Source organism: Mastomys coucha, unplaced genomic scaffold (assembly GCF_008632895.1).
Source record: "Mastomys coucha isolate ucsf_1 unplaced genomic scaffold, UCSF_Mcou_1 pScaffold22, whole genome shotgun sequence".
Taxonomy (NCBI): Eukaryota; Metazoa; Chordata; class Mammalia; order Rodentia; family Muridae; genus Mastomys; species Mastomys coucha.
In genome coordinates, this window is record NW_022196905.1 from 212160763 (window position 1) to 212174863 (window position 14101).

The window sequence follows — 14101 nt, forward strand, 5'->3', positions numbered from 1 at the left end:
CTGCCCCAGTAAGGTCCCAACACACTGGTAAGTAATTCATTCATGTCAATCATTTGTGAGAGATGAGAAAAGAAACCACTGTTCTTGTCCTAATTTATATCATTCCCCAGTCTTGAGTCTATCAAAGTGAATCCTGAGGTGGGAAGGCAGGAGAGACAAAGAGGAACATCACATCGGCCTCAGACGCCTGCCTCCACTCATTAAATATGCACTCTGGGTCCCCACCAGTGTCAGAAAAGGCATCTGCTTTTAGGTGATGTGCCACTCCCTCCAGTCTCCCTCTGTCCCCCTAAAGGAAAAAAAAAAAAGAGTATGAGTTCTCTTTTGGGACTCTTACATAAGACCCAGTAAACTTCCTGTGACATTCACAGAAAATGTAAGCTGCTATTTTGCTCCCTCAGGAAATCATTTTAATGGACTGAGTGACAAAATCCATGGATTCAGAATTCAGCAGAAACCTACTCAACTGAGGTACATCAGCACTGGGACAGGGAAAACGCATCCCTATTAAACAGGGTCATCCAGGAGATGGGCTGGGTCTGTAAAAGACAATCTGTTCCCTCTCAGGTGACCCATTTAAAATCCAGAAGTGCACAGGCTTAATAAAATCTCACACTAGCAAAGATGGCTTGTAAAAAGAACTATCCTTACACAGAGGGGGCATTTCAAGGCAATGAACAGTATAACTTCATGATAAACATACTTTAGAGTCATCATTCCAACCTCCAGGAACAATGACACTTACAAGAAGCTCTGACTAGACACTGATGACTACAAGAAGTTTAGTCTAACAGGACACACCAGGTTGGGTCTTCTCCTCACGGGTATCCATGCCATCCACTTTACTTTATCCTAAAGCACTTTATCCTAAAGAGCTTTTTGCAAAATGGGGATGCCCACACCCAACCCAGCCTCTCTTCAGCCAATTGGAAAATTCTCTGGGCATCCCATCACGTAAGACAGGTGAACGTCGGCAGAAAGGCCGGAAGGGCCCCAGGGTGGCGGGAAAACAATACCTCCAGATGTTACTGAGATCCAGCGCCTAACACACACACCTCAACTCGCTCCTGCCTATCAATATCTGGTATACCTATGAGTCTGTCAGGCCCTGAGACAGATCCCGGGGACACCAGAGATTGGAGTCTTCTACCTCCTGCTTTTCCAGGACTCAGAGCCAAGTCAGAAACGGTGTGCCCATCTTCTTTACTAGCATCCAAAGCACACCGGGTACCAGCCACAGGTTTGGATAACTTGTCCAGCATTGCTCACTAAAGCGTTCCCACGAAGGTTCTCTCGCACCTCAGCGCTCTTACCTTGGCCTTGACTACACCCAGGCAGAGGTACCCTCCGAAAGAGCTGAACCGCGTGGTGCCACTGACGCCTACTAAGTGCAGTAGGTCCGGGTGGAGATCCCAGCTGGTGCTGTTCTAACCCGACCGACGGTGCCAAGCACAGACTTCGGGACAGCCTTGGGCTCCAAATGCCAACAGAAAAGGTCCGCCTTGCCGGGACTGAGCACTCTCCCCTCTTTCTCCTCCTCCGCGGCGGCTGCCGAGAGCTGCTCCACACCAGAAGGACTCTTCCAAGCCCTGGGCGCCTCGCATGGGCAAGGCCCTAGGTTGGGTCTGGGAAACCAGCGCCAGGAAGAAACGCGGAGCGACAGCTCCGCCGGCTTCACCTTCCGCGCCCCTGACCGCTTAGCCCCTTCAGGGCAGGGTCTGACCGCAACCGGCCCGGCCAGGCGAGTGCAGCCGCACCCCTGGCTCCGGAGAAGCGGCGAGGCAGGAGGCAGCTCAGCCGGGCCGGGAGACGAACGTGGCGAGCGAGCACTGGGACCGGCGGTAGCTGCTTGCGGTGACCCTCCCCCCGGGCCTGCGTCGCCCGCCCGCCCGCGGCTCCGCGAGAAGCAGGCGCTGAAGAGGGCCTCGCTCGGGCCTGGGGCACGGGACCGGAGGCGCCGGGCCGGGATAGGCGCTCCTTGGAAGGTCACGGCGGGGCGCGGCAAGCGGGACGCAGCCCGATGGGTGCGGGGAGCCCGGGCCGGCAGCCCCCGCCGCCGCCTTGGAGACGCGCCGGCTTCACGGAGCACTCAGGTTTGGAGCCGCTCGTCCCCTGCAGACGCCGTGGGCAGCCCGGAGCCGCGAACGGACGGGCGCGCGATCCCCGCTTCCCGCGCGCGGCCGGGCGGGAATCTCTGTGCAGGGACCGGCGTGGGAGCGCGCTGGCGGGCGGTGGTGTTGGAGCTCCGGGCTAGTCCGGCCGCCGCCGCGTGCCTAGAGCGTCGGGCTCGCTCAGCAGCTGCAGTGACTGTGTGTCTGTGTCAAGTCTGTGCAGCTGGGGGCGAGGGGGAAGGACCGCGATCCCGGGCTGGGTTCCGAGCGGGGGCGGGACCGGAGCTCGCCTCGGAGCCACGCCTCCTCCCCGTGACCGCATGGATGACCAATGGGTAGCGCCACGAATGTGCGTCTCCAGTGCCCGCCCTGCTTAGGCTACGCCTTCGGCCGAGCCCCACCTTCGGCTCCTTGGTTCATTGGAACGCAGGCGGATGAAACACCCGGAGCCGGGATCCCGGGCCGGGTCTCCGGAAAAGGGCGCTAGCTGGAGCTCCCCGCCCTTCTTTCCCTGACTCCCGCTACCCCGGGTTTGGATAAAAGAGAAGGAAGAGAGGAGACGCAATTGAGAGAGGTCGAGTTTGCTTTTGTTGCTTTAGGTTTGCCAGCAGGGTAGGTCAACGTGACACTCCTTTTTCAAAATAACGGTTTGGGGGAAGTAGGAAGTTTACCCTGCTTTTCCTTCGGCTTGGGACGCGGCTCTCCCCTAGGTAGACCGGGTATGAGGCAGCCAGAACTGCGAAGAGGCCCGATTTAAGCAGTTTGACAGCATCTTGCTTGGATTCTGGATCCAAAAATCCTGTGCAAGACTCTGTTTCCCCCCCCAGGGGAAACTACATTTTTGTATCCATATATACATACATACAGATGCACCTCCTTTCTAATTTTTCTCTTGCTCAAAACCCCCCGTTCAACATCCACTGAAGGGATATCTAACCTCCCAATGATGATGAGGAGGGTAGGGATGCCGAGAGTCCGCCCGGGCTGCGGAAGGAGTGTGAAGATTTGGTTACAGTAAAGGGGACAGGACGTCCCTCGGGAGAATACCCCCTTGAGGCTGAGCTGGGTGAGAAAAAGGACTCGAGCGGACGGTCCACTCCCACTGGAAGACCGAGCTCCGAAAGTGCGATCCAGCTTCCGGGTTTTTTCCTTAACTGGGTCCCATGGCTTCTGGGGTCCCCTTCCCCCTGAGTCCCCACCTCCCCGAAACCGTAGGAGCCACTGGATCTCTGCCTTCCCCTGCGCCTAAGTCCTCGGGCAGCCCACCCACTTTCTTTTAAGGGCCGGGGAAGATGGAGAGAGGAGGGTTGCGTTAGAAAGGGCTTCCTATCTCGGGACTCTTGAGCTGATTATCTTACCCGAGGAGGAGCATCACTCTAATCTGGGATTCGGGGATCCGGCTCCTCTCTGATCTCCGCCTCCACCCCTTATCCCCCACGCCCCATCCCCCATCCCCTGCTCTGGCCTTGGTACCTACACCCTTGGGCCGTCCTTTGACCTGGTCGACACTCTTCCCCCACCCTCGGTTTCTCTGCAGCCTCTAGAAGCCAGGAACACTTTCACCACCAGCAGGGGCTCTCCCCGGTCCCCAACGCAATTTAATCAGAGCTTCAGTCGTGGAGGATGAGAACCGAAGGTAGCGGTTGCACAGCAAAGTCCCCTGCAAAAAAAAAAAAAAAAAAAAAAAAAAAGACACGTTAGCTTTGGAGCTTCGGGATAGTTAACTGCGATGCTGGGGTCCTGATATCTTATCTCTACCAGAATGAGTCTTACCTCGGACGTTGCAGGGACGGCAGATCGTATCTGGCTTTGATGCCATTATTGTGTCGGAGGAGAACATTATATGATAAAATATTATCTAATATCCTAAAAGCCATTAAAGTGTCAAAGTTTAATGCCAAGCCTTTTAGCTCGAAGGCAGTTCCTCTGACATACAGCTTTGTTCTGGAACTCCCGGGAAACAAGGAGACCGTTTTCTTTACTTTATTTTACTTTAGTGCAGAGCAGCAGTCCTCCCTACTCTCTTCCCCCTACCCCGCAGCAGCCCCCACCGTGAAACTGGGTAAAACTGCAGCAGGAATGTATGCTTTCTTTTTATTTATCGCTTCGCTTCAGTTCATTAATGGTGTAAAAATGCATTATTGCAATACATTAGCATGTTAATAAGGGAAAGGAAAGAGAGTCTTGGTATTTACGAGCAAAAGAGGAAATAACTGAATTAACATCAGAAACTGAAATATGATGAATGCGGGAAAAGAAATGTCTCCATTAAAATGACCCAACGTTGGTACTTTGTCTACATATTAAAAAATCTGAGCAGGGTAGAGCAGAAGTAATGTTCACTGGGGTCAGTGAGGTGCCAGTTACCTCCAGGTTTCCTGATGTTGGATAGCATGTGTCAATAAGCTCATTGAATGTGAAAAAGCTTCTCTCTATCAACTCAAGGTTACAGCTGCACACCAATCATGTATGGAATGGGCTAAACGGGGAGTTGGTTAGACTGTTGTAACCCACAAACAACACTGCTTAATTCCTCCTCATTTTTAATTTTTACTTTGGAAAACTGTTAAGCTCTTAAGTTTCCCGGTCTAAGCAAACATAAGTCTGTAGTTTCTGTGTGTGTGTGTCTGTGTGTGTGTCTGTGTGTGTGTCTATGTGTGTGTGTATCCTGAAGTTGGAAATGATTGCCTAGGAATTATGCCTCCTTGACACAAACCAAGATACAAATGTCATAAAAAATTTTATCTATGAGATAGTATGAGGAATGAAGAATAAAATATGTAAGGACATATGTTATTGCTAAAGAATCAGCGCAAATTTCGCTGAGAACTGAGAAACAGGAAGGTATTGTACCCTGTAAACCAACTGCTATTTATCCTCACACCAACATTGCACCTGCCAGTGAAAAAGCTAAACTCGCCCTCCCTCTCACACAGCCACTCTCCCTCCTTTCTCATCTATCCTCTCTTTGTTCAGGTCATGCAGAATTAATCTTAAGAAACCAGAGGTCCTAAAATGGCCACTAGGGGGCCCTAAAGGCATCTCAAAGTGGAAGGCAGAGAAAGCTCCCACCTCCCTGATTTCTGACCTCTTTTTCTGAGTACCTATTGCAACAGGGATCTAAAGACAAGTCAAGAGTGAATATGATATAGAGACAAATCAGGCCTTTGACTTAGAAGACAAGAATTTTGTTTCTAGCTTTTCAGACTTCTGACACCTTCACTCCTCCCCCAAAGGAATTTTGTGTCCATTGAAGCTAGTCACTCAAAGTCAACCCAAAAATCTCTTCCTTTCCAAGCTAGGTTCGCTCTCCTAAGATTTGGGGACTATTTTCTGAATATATGAACATTCCTCAAGAGCTGGGTAGTTAGGCAATTGAAACTTTGCAGGGAGGATTTAACAAGTTGTATAACAATGGATCTACCAACAGAAGTCAAGGCAGCTATAGGTTAACAAGCCTTAGAGCAGAAGCCCGGTGTGTGTGTGTGTGTGTGTGTGTGTGTGTGTGTGTGTGTGTGTCAGATGTCCATGCTGTGTGTCTTCCTTGGCATTTTCCCATCTTATTTTTTGAGAGTCTCTCACTGAACCTGGAGTTCACTGATTTAGCTAAATCACTGATTTAGTTCACTGATTTAGCTAGACAGAAAGCCACAGACAGAGTACCTCCTGCTCTCTCTCCTTAATCTTACAATGACATAAACACACTATCATGCCATTTTTTTATGACAGTTCCTCATGTTTGCAGAGCAAGTACTTTACCACGTTTAGCCATCTCTCCAGCCTCATCTTGGTTCCAGTGAGAAAGTAGCATTAATGGGATGTTGATTCTGTAGGAAGGAAAAAAAACTCATAATTGACTGCAGAGGGAATGATTCAGGTTAGAGCCTACAGCAGGAAACACTGACCAGTCAACAAGGGATGGTTCCAATATCTTAATAGTTCTGCATTTGTCAATAACTAAATGTTAGGTTAAATCTGAGAAGGGTGCAATGTCTAGCACTCTAATATTTAAGGTTTCAGAATCCTTAGCAGTCTCATATTCTTTATCCCTCATTTTACAACTAAGTAAGGTGAAGATGTCCTTTATGACAGCTGAGAATGCCCCAGTAGCTCAGGCTAGAAAAGGTGAATTGTTCTCCAATATCTATAAACAATATTCAACCTAGATATGTTTCAAGTGAAATTTTAATCACTGAGCATGAAATAATTCCTCTGTCATTCTGGCCAATAATCAAAATACATTCCTGGGCAAAACAAAATGCATCCGTCAGGGAAACACAGGAAAGAAGCTGCTTGGTGAAAAATTAAAGACTTATAAAAGCCAGCAAATTAACGCTAATGAAAGTGTGATTTGAACATCATTTAAGTGAAAAGAAAGCAAGTCCAGAAGAGAGACATGAAAGAGAGAATGAGGACATAGTCTTTCTCCGTGGGATGAAAAACTCTTTTGTTTCCTCATCATCATGTTCATTAAGCAGGTGATCCAAAAATAGCATTATTAACTTCTGGAAGACTTGCCTGATAATTAGAATGGATTTGGCTCTAGATAGAGGATGCCATTATCTGTAGGAGTGAGAGTGTCTTCCCTCATTGGTTGTGAGAGGCTATCAGAGGCAAGCCTTGTCAGGACATAGCTCCCAGGATACCTTATGATAAAACAGAACAGGAAAGGAAGAGCCTTCTCTAGATAGAAGAAGAATGCATTAGTTCTAAAGAGGCCAAGATGGAAGGTTGAGAAGCTACTTTCCTCAGGTCCTAGCAAAGCAGGACTTCAAGCTAAGACCCCAACACAAAAATGAAAAACATAAACATACAGAAAAGAACTAGGTTCTGGAAATAACAGGTAGGAATGCATAGCTTTTGGTATATGTATATATGGAATGTATATCTTTTAAGTGAGTTAAAAGGGCAGAGATGACTGGGTAAGCTTACACTTCTTGTTCCCTACCACATACCCACCCCCACACCATCACTGCCACTCTCTTTTATTTGCTTTAAAAACCTTCAGGGTAAGATTACCTAGGGATCTCTTTTTTTTGTAATTAGATGTTTTCTTCATTTACAATATCTCCATTCCCAGGTTCCCCTCCAAAAGAAAAAAGAAAAAGAAAAGAAAATAAGAAAAAAAAAACTACAACAATTCCCTGTTCCCTCCCCTGTCCCCCTGCTCACCATTCCACACCCTCCTGCTTACTGGCCCTGGCATTCCTCTACACTGGGGCATAGACCTTTGCAGGGCCAATGTCCTCTCCTCCCATTGATGACTGACTTAGCCATCCTCTTCTATACTCATGCTGCTGGAGCCATGAGTCCCATCATGTGTACTCTTTGGCTAGAGTTTAGTCCCTGGGAGCTTTGAGGGTACTAGTTAGTTCATATTGTTGTTCATGCTAAGGGGCTGCAAACCCTTCAGCTCCTTGGGTCCTTTCTCTAGCTCCTTCATTGGGGACCCTGTACTCAGTCCGATGATGGCTGTGAGCCTCTACTTCTGTATTAGTCGTGTACTGTTATAGCCTCTCAGGAAACAACTATCTCAGGCTCCTGTCATCCAACACTTGTTGGCATCCACAATAGTGTCTAGATTTGATGACTGAATGTGGGTAGGATTCCCAGTTGGAGCAGTCTCTGAATTGACCTTCTTCTAGTCTCTGCTCCCAAGTTAGCCTCTACAACTCCTTCCTTGTGTATTTTGTCCCCCCTTTTAAGAAGGAACGAAGTATCCTCATTTTGGACTTCCTTCTTCTTGAGTTTCTTATGGTTTATGGTTTGTACTTTGTGTATTCTGATCTTCTAGGCTAATATCCACTTATCAGAGAATGCATACCATGTGTGTTCTTTTGTGATTGGGTTACCTCACTCAGGATGATGTTCTCCAGGTCCATCCATTTCCCCAAGAATTTCATAAATTCATTGTTTTTAATAGCTGAGTAGTACTCCATTGTGTAGATGTACCACATTTTCTGTATCCATTATCTGGGGATCTTGTTACAAGGCCGAGGCTGATTCAAAGCTGTGGGCTGGAGCCTGGGGTTCTGCTTACCAAGCAGATCTGTCCATGAGTGGAATATAGAAGACATCCACTGACAACATCTGTCCTTTTCCTATTTACTCAGTCAGTATGCCTCAAAAAATAAGACTGAGAGGCAAGGATTGGGAAATAGGAAACCTAATTGGGAGGTGACTACAAAAAGCAGAATGGGTGGTTTCAGTCTACCCCAGCAGTCAAGTGTTGAACTCCCAGTGTGATAGAATGTACAGATGGGACCTTAGGAGCCAAGTAAGTTGTGCAAGAGTTGCCTTCATGGATGGGTAAGTGGAAATTGTATAGGAATGCATGAGTCCACTCTGCTCTGCCCTTCTGCCGTGTTGAGGACAGTATTTCCACACTGTTTACTCTTCCACTTCCAACATGAAGAAAACACAGCTCCTCCCACTAGCTCCTCCCGCTAGAAGACCCTTCTCAGAGAGCAAACCTAAGACTCCCTTAAACTTGGATTTCCAGACCTCCAGGAATGTCAGAAATACATTTATATTGTTTATAAATTACTCCTCAGATATTTGGTTATAACAGCACAATTGAACCTAGGTATCAGGTAAGGATGTAAGAAAACAAAATAGAGAAGGGGAAATGACTAACCAGGGATGGATGAAGAAGTGCCCAGCCTAAGCCAGTTTTGGGAGAATGCTGAGAGAGATGGCACAGAATAGTACACCCAGAATTTTCTATACAAAGGAAATGCTCTGTGCTTGTACTCTTTAACATAGTAGCCACTAGTCCATATGACTATTGAATATTTGAAAAGAAGATACTGTGATTGCTTAGTCTGCTAATTAGTTTAAATTAAAGCAGCTATACAAGACTTAGTGGCTACTATGCTGGACATGGAAGATGAGGAACACAGCGTAGAAGTATCCCACTAATCAGAAAATCTAGAGCACTAATTTTTCCATCAAATCCCTTCATGGGTTAATGATTGCTCCTGGCAACTGACTGACTCCTGGGGTTTCCTCTAGAATCACATCAGCAGAGTTTCAGGTGCTTAAGATGGGAATGCATGAAAACTGCCCAACCAAGGTAGAAGTGATAACTAAGATGGACCTCGGGGTGACAAAGACAATGATGACAATTGCCCAAAGAAGTGCTGTGGATATATCTTAGTGGATAGGGGGCCAGTCTGTGTGAGAAGGGCACACAAACCTGTCATCCCAGACAATCTGGGGCTGCAAGTTGGAAGAATAGGACTTGAGCTCATGTTAGGCCTCAGCCACCTCAGGTCCACATGGGATACATTAACTCTGCCTCAAAATGGCAAAATTATTTGCCTAAAAAAAAAAAATCATGATTTTAGTTTGAAGGTCCACCAACAGCAGTTCAAGACTGTGGAGATGCCATAGATTGTTCAGTCAATGTGAGCTCAGGACTCTTGTCTGTGACAATGGACTGCTCAAACTGTTTTATCACCATCAAAATACTTCTCAAATCCATTCCTTTTGTTTGTTCAAAGCCTCATCTTAGCTCAGACATTTCTTTATCACTTGGAACACACTAAAACCCACTATTCCATCCATAGTCTCCTTATCCACCCTTTTCTTTTCTTTTTCTTATTTTATTTACTTGCTTATTTGGATAGAATTTTGCTATGTAGCCTCAGGGATCTGCAAGCTCCAATCTTTCTGCCCTTACTTTCCAGCCACTGGAATTACGAGTATACACTACTGTACCCAGCAGCCTTCTCTCATTTTTAAGTTCTAGCCATACTGCTTTCATTAAGTGAGTCTCTTTCTAATAAACTTCTGCTTATATGTTTGCTATAGTTTCCTTTAAAATATATTAGCAATTATAGTCTAAATTCAGAAGTATTCATTGTGGCTGAGTCAAAAGGAAGAGCAAGGAACAGAGCAAGTATATAAATGTTTCTCATGAAGTAGTATTGTGCTGGGCATGTCCACTCTGTTCTTGCACAGGTTCATTTAACTTGTCCAAGCATCCTCTCAGGTGGTTACTGTGGGTGCCATTTTACTGCTTAGACTTAGTTCAGAAAGCAATCCAATAACCTAAACACTATGCAGTGAGTCATGGTACTCTTCACTACTGTGTCACCTATGCAGAATCACAGCAGTGACTGGAGAAGAATCCAAGATTAGCTCTTCCTTTTTGTCTGTGTATCTAATAATAATATACATATCATTCAACAATTCATACTTTTGAAAGTCTTACATAGCTCAGTCTGACTTTGAATGCATAGCTATGTGCCCAAGGATAACTTCAAACTTCTCATCCTCCTTTATCTATCTGCCCCCATACAAACCTGGGGCCTTGTACATGCTAGGCAGGCACTCGCCAGATGAACAGCATCCTCAGTTCCATCTCATCATTAAGGTGTACCTTTGAGAGGCCTCCCCTTATTTCTTTTTCATGTCACCGATCCAGCTTTCCATATTCTCACTCCTACCCCTCACTGCTTCATTGTACACATTCACTTTTCTATTTCAGTTCAGTTTCTTTTCTCTTTCTCACAGTTCTTATTTATGCCATCTGCTCCCTCTAAATCTCATTTTCTTTGTCTTGACATCTTGGCCTTTTAGCTCCAGTTTATTGATGTCAAGCAGAATGTAAAGTATTACTTTATTTCCTATAGTAAATCACTCAGAGAGATTTCCTCTTCTCTTGACTATTTAAAATATTCTTCCCTTTCTTTTATTCTATGATGGTTTCTACCAGCTTTGTATGGTTATTATTTCCTTCCTATCTATCCTCAAATAAGAACAAACCATCTACACCTAGGATTTACCAATTTTCTTTGTTGATGGCTTTCCCATAGTCCAATTCTCAAAGTGGCAATTTTGAAGTTTTCCAAGTGACAGCTGGCCAGAAAGTTGACATGCACCAATATCAAAGCTGCCCCAAAGTTCAGTGTCTAGCCAGCTTGCTCTGTATGTGGCTTTTTGAATTGAAAGTAGAACTCTTTCCCTATCATCTGGGTCTCTGACATGCAGAATAGGCTGTGTGACACTACAGCTCCTGCCTCGCAGAGCGCATAGGGCGTGTGACACTACAGCTCCTGCCTCTTTTGCTTTTCTCTTCTGCTTACAAGTTCTGCTGGGTCAAGACCAATAATTTCTCACACAGAAGGCAGATGGCTTCTACCGGCCCAGTAGGGATAGCCTGTAACTTTGGGCTTCCCTTTTCCCACAAGCAATTGTACATTTGGTAGGAATAAAAACTTAACACCAAGTATACTTGGCAAGGATGTATTATATAGCTTTTTCTTTTCATGTGATCACATGGGTATTCGGCAAGAAATGGTGAAAGGCTACATGTTATTGGCACAAAGCTCCTTTATGTAGTCGAGGGAAAATGTTCTAGCCTATTTCCCACTTCTACCATGGCTCTGAGTTCTTTGTTAGTAACCAATGGGCTAAAGATCTCAATCCAATGATTTTAAGGAAAAATTCTTACATTTTCTCAATACAAATAGGCTGGGTTGGGTAGGATGTAGGAATTCGAATTTTGTTTCTTCTCATGGAGGCAATTACTCACTTCAACGTAGCTTAAGAAGACAGATGTGGACTAGGGACACCACAAAAGCCAGCAAATAACTCAACCAAATGGTTGCGTTATACCCACAGTGAGACTAAGGTGGTAATGAGTCAGGCTTTCTTCTGTCCTACTACATAGGTTAAAAACCATGCCAGAAACTTATGGGAAATATCTCTACTGAAGACACTGAAACATAGTCTAGCATTCTTCATTCAATTACAGTCAAGCCTACTCTTCCAACTTTGGGCCAATAATGAGCAGCATCTATGTATTCTTTCTTATAGACGGTATCATCTAGTAGGAGAGATATCATAAAAGAAGCCATACAAAAGAGATCCTTGACTATTGGTTGGTTCAAATATTACAAAAGAAACAAAGAGGGCATAATGGAAAAGAAAAGAGATAAATGGAGTCCAGGATCATCTTCATGAAGAAGAGTTCTCTAGGCTTCGTATAATGTAGAAGTTATTCAAGCAGTTTGTGAAGACAAAGAACATTCCAGCTGGAGGGAACAGCATGTGCTAAGCAATGAGGCAGGAGAACTCAGCTTGATTGAGTGGTTGAATGAAGGCCAGGGTATCTGGAGCTTATTGAGTAGGAGGGGGAGTCTTGAAGAGACGCATGGGACATGAACAGCTGTTTGGGAGATATTTAGGGAAATCAACAAGAGATGAACAAATGGATTGCCAAGAAGCAGTGTGGTCCCATTGAACTTAGCACAAATTAATGCTGATCAGAGGCAGTAAGGTTCTGGGACTTTCTCCAGCAATCTTCTAACATTCTGCTTGTGTTCAGTTCTTGCTTCTGTTGGGTAGATTTGAGAAACCCAGCTTAACCTTTTGTGATGGTCCAGCTGGTTTCCTCAACTCTTCCCTTCTCTGGCTCTGGGTGTGAGGACTGCTTTAACCTCCCAAGTAGGCTGACCCTGACCTATAATCTGGGATCCTCTGCATTACACAGGGGAGTGGTGTGGGAATCGTCCTTCTTTCCCTCTAAATGGAGTTAGCACATGTTGTTCTCTCTTCCATCTCCCTCCCAGCGGAGGATGGAATGGCCTTTCAATAAGTGTGCACTTGCTGCAACCACTTCCATTCAACTAAGCTTCCTCTTGGGAAACTCATGGCCCAGCTCAGTTTCCACTTAAGCAGTGATTCTCAGTCTTCCTAATGCTGCTGCCCTTTAATGTAGTTCCTTATGTCATGGTGACTCCCAACCATAAAATTATTTTGTTGCTATTTTGTAACTGTAATTTTGCTACTGTTATAGATTATAAGGTAAAAATCTGATATGCTGGATGTTTGATATGTGACCCCCAAAATGACATGACTTAAAGGTTGAGAACCACTATTTAGAAAAAAAATCCATAGTCCAATTTTCTAAACTATTTGCCCTTCTTTTATCGAAAACACCCAAGAGAAGTTCTCATTCTGGAAGTCATCAACTGCAGAATGGCTAGGATCGGTATAGGACACCTTTAATCCTAACAGTGCAGAGACTGGAGGTGTTTCCTTGGGTTCACCTAATCTATTCCTTCTACAATTAAAACTAATTTCCCATGGTTTAGACCTTGGTAGAAAACAGAGGATTCTAGGCATAATTTTCCCACAAAGGCAATGTTCTTATCATACACACATACACACACACAAAATAAATTAGTCCTATATACTTAAAAAAAGAATTTCAAAGGTGGCTCCTATTGTTTACCAACATAAAAGCTTTCTTAAAAAAAAAAAAAAAACAAAAACAAAAAACAAAAAAACCAGCAATACCTTGCAACTTTCTGACACTTACCATTTTTTTTTTCTGAAGTGTGTTTTTTTTTCTTTTTTGCACACACATTATCCCATTTTTTCCACTTAATGACTCTGAATTAAGGAGGATGGATATTATTTATTCTTGGGGGAAAAAATAAAACTTGGGTTTGATTAACTCCCATAGGGGATTGGGAACCCGCTAGAGCATTCTGAGACCTCACCTACATGGCTAAATCTCCCTTAGAGTGCTGAGCTGACTTGATCTTTATTCAATGTTTGACCTTTTATCAAAGGTCACCCAAAGATAATAATAGTCACCACTCATTGTTGATCATTTAATAAATTCAAACCCTGTGCTTCCTGCATGATTTCTCTGTACTTTATCTTTTAACTCTTAAAGAAGGTGATTTCATTACTGTGCTGGCTTTTTAGATGAGTTTGCCTACACCTCACAAGCTCCAGTGCCAGAGACTTCAGCCCCTGTGCTCCTGTGATGGTTTGTATAAGCTTGGTCCTGGAAATGGCACTGTTGGGAGATGTGGCCCTGTTGGAGTAGGTATATCACTGTGGGTGTGGGCTTTAAGACCCTCATCCTAGCTGCCTGGAAGTCAGTATTCTGCTAGCAGCCTTCAGATGAAGATGTAGAACTCTTAGCTCCTCCTGCACCATGCCTGCCTGGATGTTGCTGTGTTCCC

The 14101-nt window shown here is 45.1% G+C and overlaps 1 protein-coding gene across 10 annotated transcripts in view; it reads right to left on the bottom strand.

The window, feature by feature from the left end:
* Large1 (LARGE xylosyl- and glucuronyltransferase 1) overlaps nucleotides 1-2533 on the bottom strand; it is a 503421-nt gene extending 500888 nt beyond the window's left edge. For 7 of the 10 annotated variants that reach the window (XM_031340318.1, XM_031340326.1, XM_031340316.1 and 4 more), the window contains exon 1: nucleotides 1314-2530. The gene's annotated coding sequence lies outside the window, so the exon portion shown is untranslated. Of the gene's footprint in view, nucleotides 1-1090; nucleotides 1112-1150; nucleotides 1175-1313 lie in introns of those variants that run through there. The other 3 variants (XM_031340325.1, XM_031340324.1, XM_031340327.1) reach the window with 3 other exon arrangements.
* Nucleotides 2534-14101: the final 11568 nt, after the last annotated feature.